This window comes from Dipteris shenzhenensis, chromosome 32 (assembly GCF_047967505.1).
Source record: "Dipteris shenzhenensis isolate YYH24624 ecotype China chromosome 32, Dip_SZ_1.0, whole genome shotgun sequence".
Taxonomy (NCBI): Eukaryota; Viridiplantae; Streptophyta; class Polypodiopsida; order Gleicheniales; family Dipteridaceae; genus Dipteris; species Dipteris shenzhenensis.
The window spans coordinates 40,826,337-40,833,592 of NC_141627.1; positions in this window are offsets into that span (position 1 = coordinate 40,826,337).

Sequence of the window (7,256 nt, forward strand, 5' to 3'; positions counted from 1 at the left end):
TGACTTGTAGAGGCAACTATTGCTTGCTTTTGGTGTCCACTTCACTTCAGGAGCCTGGAAATCCCTTCATTCTTGAATTTGGGATCATTTCATTGGATTTCTAACTCACTGTGTCAATTTCTGTGTTTTTCTACCTGGGTGTTGGAACTCAAGTTTGGAGCAACCATTTGCAGATCTATCAGTTCCGGTGGACTCAGGAGGTCTTAAAACTTCTATGTTGCTCATCATTCGCACTCCGGTAGAGTTTACAAATAGCTATGTTTCCAAAAACGTTTTTCAGTTCGTGTGTTGGACCCAATGATTGAGACCACGGTTTCCAAAACCATTTGTCTCATTGCGTTCCGGACGCCCAAAAACCCCTACTTGTCATTTCTTACGCGATTCGGTGGAGGATTTTTAGAGTTATAGATCTCTGTGTATTCAATTTTGTCTCTCTGTTATGCATTTTTCATTCTAAGGTTTTGAAACCTTAGATTTATGCCACATGGCAGTGGATAAGTGTTGACTCCCATTTCTCACTCATCGGTTGGGATTTTGGAGTTCTGATAGAAGAGAGATATTTACAAATTTTCTTGCTGAGTCCGATTATGCAATGGCACCCATGTTTTGAGGCATCTTAGGTTCTATTTTCAGTAGCGGTCATTACCGTGGGACTATGATTTCTTGAGCATACCTTATGCAGATCACTTTGGTTGCAGTTTGAGCAGTGTGCGCTCATTCGTGGTGTGCATTGGGTTGCAGTGAATGATTTATAGACCATTTGGATGCATTGCGATCCTTATTGGATGCGCTGATAGGCCCAAATTACCTTGTGGGATGCTATTTTTATGGATGCTTTGCACATGGATGCTATTTTATGTTGAGGGACAGCTTTGACACATTGCAGGTGATGCATTGATAGTGCTATGCTCTCTTGGATGAGATATTATTAATGCATATGCCCATGGACAGTGTTTATGCTTGAGCCATTTGGCACTTAGTGGCATTTTGGATTGCCATTGCAGTTGGCATTTTCTTTTGGGCCAGATTTGCTCATATGGATGCATAGTACATGCACATGAGTCAGCTGCATCTTTTGATGCTTTTGAGTTTTGGTGATATTTCAATCTATTGTGGCATACACATTTGGGTGCACCTGGTATTTGGTGTGATTCTCTCTTACAGGCACTAGCATTTGGGATTTTGCTTTATTTGCATCATGGCATCCTCTTCCATGTCTAAAAAGGAGTTTTTCAGCATTAAAAAGTTTGATGGGACAAACTTTTTTTTGTGGAAAGAACAAATAAGGGATGTGCTTATTCAAAAGAAGCAGAGTAAACCCTTGGCAGGGATTGAAGCTAAGCCTACAAATATGTCTGAGAATGATTGGAATGAGTTGGATGCATTAACAAAATCTACTATTAGACTTCATCTTGCAGAGTCAGTTCATTTCACAGTAGTAAATGAGCAGACTACGGAAGATTTGTGGAAGAAACTGTGTGCCACTTATGAAAAGGAAACTACCTCTAATAAAGTTTACCTCATGAAGAGGTTGTTTGAGCTGCAGATGAAGGAAGGGGTCTCCATTGCTTCTCACTTGAATGAATTCAATATTATTTTCAGCCAACTTCAGGCTCAAAAGATGAATTTTGATGCGGAGACTAAGGCAATATTTCTCTTATGTTCATTGCCATCCTCATGGGATACCTTTCGTACAGCTGTCAGTAACTTTGCACTTGGTGGAGTACTGAAATTTGATGATGTTGTGGGTAGCTTGTTGGCCGAGGAGATTAGATGGAAGTCTATGGACGGTAACAAGCACGATGCAGCCTTAAATGTGCAAAGGGACAGATCACAGTTCAGGGGGAAGTCCCAAGAAAGAGGGAAGTCTCGTAGCAAATCCAGGGCATGGAACATTGAGTGTTACCACTGTGGCAAGAAGGGCCATATGAAAAAGGATTGCTATAAGCTGAAAAGAGAGAAAAAGGATAAGAAAAAGAATGCAAATTGGGGTGCAAATCAAAAGGAAGAGAGTCCAAGGGAGAACAAAGGAAAAGTGAAGATCGAGGAGATCAATGCAGTCACACATGATAGTGACAATGACGTTCTCTTCATGTCTAATTTATCTACAGAGTTGCTTACCACTTCAGATGATGCATATTCCCAGGATTGGATTTTGGATTCTGGTGCTTCATTCCATGTTACTCCCCATAGGGAATGGTTCTCCACTTATGACAGTGGAAAGACAAGTTGTGTGCATCTTGGAAATGACTATGCATGTGACATAGTGGGAGTAAGTGACATAAAGTTTTCTTTTGCAAATGGGTCTGCATTTATTTTGAAACATGTGAGACATGTGCCTAAGTTGACCAAGAGTCTTATTTCAGTGGGTCAATTAGATGATGCTGGTTTTCACACCACTTTTGGCTTTCAGAGTTGGAAAATTCAGAAGGGCTCTATGCTTTTGGCCAGGGGTGCCAAGTGTGGGACTTTGTATCCCTTACATGTATCAGGGGTATTTGATCATGTTATTGCAATAACCGAGCAACCAAGCACTTCTTTGTGGCATTGCAGGTTGGGGCACATGAGCCAGAATGGAATCAAACTCTTATGCCGTTTGGGTTATGTACCGCATTTGAGTTTCTCTGATTTTGAATTTGTGAGCACTGTCTCTATGGGAGCAGACTAAATCAGCCCATAAAAGAAGGGGAAAGAAAGAGTTGGAAAAGCTTGATTTGGTGCATTCAGACATATGTGGTCCCATGCCTACATGGTCATTAGGTGGGGCTGAATACTATGTGACATTTATTGATGATGTAACTAGGAAAGTGTGGGCTTATGCTATAGCTCGGAAGAGTGATGTGTTCCAGGTATTTCAGAAATGGCTGGCCTTGGTTGAGAATCAGTCAGGTAGAACGCTTAAATGCCTACGGATAGACAATGGTGGAGAGTATCTCTCTCATGACTTTCAGCATTTCTATGATACACGTGGGATTAAGAGGGAGCTCACATCCCCTCGTACTCTAAAGCAAAATCCAGTTGCAAAAAAGATGAACCGTACCATTCAAGAAAGGTTGCAATGCATGCTTTCTAATGCAAGTCTTTCTAGTGGTTTTTGGGCTGAGGCAATGAAGACTGTAGCGCATGTGATCAAGAGATCACCAAGTAAGAGTTTGGATGGTGGTATTCCTGAAGAGGGATGGAGTGGCAAGAAGCCCTCTTACTCTCATTTGCGTATATTTGGGTGTGAGGCATATGCACATGTGCCAAAAGAGCTTCGAAAGAAGCTAGATCCTAAGTCTAGGAAATGCATCTTTCTGGGTTATGGTGAAAGTGGAGAGATGGGCTATCGTCGCTTGGATCCAAAAGCAAAGAAGATCATACGCAACCATGATGTAGTCTTCAATGAGAAGAAGATGCATAAGGCACCCATGAGGGATGTGGAAATGAGGAGAATCACTTTCCAGGATGTGAATCCACCTCCATATGTTGATAGACAGAAAGTTGTCCATGCACCAAATGTGCAAGAAATGGTACCACCAAGTACTCCCACAGGTATACAATCAAGGGTAGATGATGGATCATCTATTGGTGGAAATGATGAGCCAAATGTGGCTCATATGCAAGTGGGACAGCAAGCTGAAATGCCCTTGAGAAATCATCTAGAGTGTCTAGACTGCCTAATAGGTTTGTTCCAGGGGTAGACTATGTGATGCTTACTGATTGCGGGGAGCTTTCTTGCTACAGAGAGGCTATGATGTGCGAGGATCAACGCAAGTGGGAGTATGCTATGCAATCAGAGAATGCAATCAGAGATGAGTTCACTTATAAAGCATAAGACTTGGGAGTTGGTTTCTTTGCCACATGGAAAGAAAGCATTGCCATGTAAATGGGTCTACAAAATGAAGGTCACAGGTGATGATGTGCCTAGGTACAAGGCCCGTTTGGTCGCTAAAGGGTTCAAGAAAGAGAAGGGTGTAGACTTTGATGAGATATTCTCTCCGGTTCTGAAGATGACCACACTTAGATGCATGATTGGACTAGTGGCATCAGAGGATATGGAGCTTATGCAAATGGATGTCAAGACAACTTTCTTGCATGGGGATTTGCATGAGGAAATTTACATGGTGCAGCCGGAAGGCTTTGAAGAAAAGGGCAAAGAGCATTTAGTTTGCAAGCTGAAGAAGAGTCTTTATGGTCTTAAGCAAGCGCCTAGAGAATGGTATCAGAAGTTTAATGCTTTCATTCGGTCCCAGGGTTTTAGAAGGAGTGAAATTGATCACTGCCTCTACACTAAAAGGGCTAAGGATAATAGCCTGATAATCTTGGCACTATATGTGGATGATATGTTATTGGCTAGCAATAATACTTATGAGCTAGATGCATTAAAGGCCAAGTTGTATGAGGCCTTTGATATGAAGGATTTGGGACTTGCAGGTCATATTCTTGGTATGCGCATCACGCGTGATCGGAGTAGGAAACTCCTTTGGCTTTCACAAAAAGAGTATGTTACAAAAGTATTGCAGCGTTTCAATATGGAGGGGGGGAAGGCAGTGAGTACTCCATTGCCTCCATCTGTGAAACTAAGTCATACAGATAGTCCTAAATCAGATGAGGAAAGGGCCATGATGGCCAAGGTTCCTTATGCATCAGCAGTTGGGAGTCTTATGTATGCTATGATAGCTACTAAACCAGACATTGCATTTATAGTGGGAGTTGTTAGCCGGTATATGGCTAATCCAGGAAAGAGGCATTGGGAGGCAGTTAAGTGCATCATGAGGTACATGAAGGGTACCAAGGAGATGTGCATTTGCCTTGGTAGAGGAGACATGCATGTACTTGGGTACATAGATTTAGACTATGCAGGGCATGTGGATAGTAGGAGATCCACTTTTGGTTATGTGTTCACCTTTGCAGGTGGTGCAGTGTCGTGGATGTCTCGCACACAGAAGTGCATTGCTTTGTCTACCACAGAGGCTGAGTATGTTGCAGCCACAGAGGGTTGCAAGGAGGCTATATGGCTTGATCGGCTAGTGGGAGATTTGGGGATTCATACAGGTGTACCGACATTGCATAGTGATTCCACGAGTGTTATTCAGCTAGCACGGAATCCGGTCTTTCATGCAAAGACCAAACACATTAAGGTCAGGTACCATTTCATCAGGGAGGTAATTGAGGACAAGCACATAGAGCTTGTCAAGGTTCATACAGATGATAACCCTGCAGATATGCTGACGAAGAGTCTAATTAGTCAGCGGTTTGAGTATTGTCGTGTATTGATGGGCATTAGATAGTATGCTCACTGGTTGTTCTCCCTTAAAGGCACATTGTCCTTTAAGTGGGAGGTTGTGGGGGTTAAAGGTCACTGTGCCTTTACCCCGATTATGTACAATACTCAAACACACATATAAATGAATGAAAAAGAAGATTAGGGTGGTTCTGCACCCACCAAAACTTGTGTGGCTCTCTGTTTCTCTCTCTCCCTCTTCCGTTCTTGCTTCCGTTGAGAGCACTCTCAGCAATATGAGAGAATTTATGTATATAAACACTAGCGTCGCTGAAGATCATCAATCACTATCACTCATGAGCAACATGAGAGAATTTATGTATATAAACACTAGCGTCGTTGAAGATCAAATGCTGCTATTTAAGATATGATGGCAACTAGAGAGACTCCACCATAAAAGCGACTTTACATTTTTTTCAATGACATTGTCCCCATAAGTACAAAAAAAGGATTGACATCCATCACATTTGCTTAGTTGAGTTTGCAAGTGACTACAACACCAAAACAACAAGAAAAAAAGGGAGAAAGATTACAAATCATACAGTTCATCAACAACTATAGCAAGACAAAGGACCCAAATAACTATCACAGGGAATTTTGTTTACTGTATTTGCCATTCAAGATAAATGACCACTCTCTAGGAGAAGAATACTACACATGGCATGACATGTACAATCAAAACGATCAAGTATTAAAAAAAAAAGAAAGACCATTTCAACAATCAAATCTCATATCCATTTGCAACGGAGTCTAATGGTAATGCATCTTCAACAAGAGATACAAATACAAGCAGCAGTCATGTCCAAAAGTACGACCTTGGAATAGAAATACAATCAAGCAAAATAGGAACCAATTCATATATACCAACTACAACACATGCCATTCTATAGAACATAATAAATACTTTTAAATCCTCCAAAAACTAAACTCCAAACAATGTATAATCTTAGAGGAGATCTTACTCAAAAAGAGAGTTGTACCCTATGAATAACTTCATCCTCTTTCTTACAGGAAGCGCGAGAACTGGTAAAACGTTTTATACTTCAATTGATAGTGCAAGTGCTACTGCGATGTTACTTGCACAACGAAATGGATAACATTGAGTTGCCTAGAGCACTCTTGCTTGCATACACTGGAAAAGCAGTATACGACATTGGAGGTACGATAATACTTTTAGCTTTGCATTTTCCATTGAAAACATCAAATTACACTAGTCTTGCTATAGAGAGGCTCCAATATTATACAATAACTTAAACTACTTGTACTAGATGGAGTGTCATTAATTGGACATAACATTTTCATAGCTATAGACAACAACGTACATTTTGGAGGTATTGATGTCCTCCTATGTGGGAACTTATGCCAAGCCAGCCCAACCAAGGACAACTGGATCTTCTCAAGAAATCCATGAGCTTAGCAATCCTACCATGCATATCAAAAGACCACGCGTGTTAAATATTATGATCTCATCAAACAAATGTGACAAACAAAGAACGTCTTCCTAGACATACTAAATAGATTGCGTGTAGGGAAACAAACGGATTTGTTAAACACAAATGCAATAAAAGACAAACACAACAATGAAATCTTCAACATTTGAACACCATCCACATATCATCAGAGAATGAGACAAAAGGCACAAGACATGCAACAAAACAATCAAGAAATTTGAAGACCCAAAGTCCATAGGGGGACTGCATTTCGAGATATGGCTCAAGACTAGAATGCTCATAGAAATATGTTACGAAAACATAGACATCATCGTCGATGACTGGTAAATGGTGGCGACGGTATGTTCATGCACACAGAAACAATCCAACACACAATAGTTGGATTGAGTTCATAAATGGGAGAATGAAATAGAGGCCGTAGCTTTTCACTCGTTTGTATATCAAAAAAACGCCAAAAACCTAGAGACTACTGCTTTGCATATATTGTGAGTTCCAAGTTGGAAAAAACTACCTCACCCCACAATATGCCATACTCAATT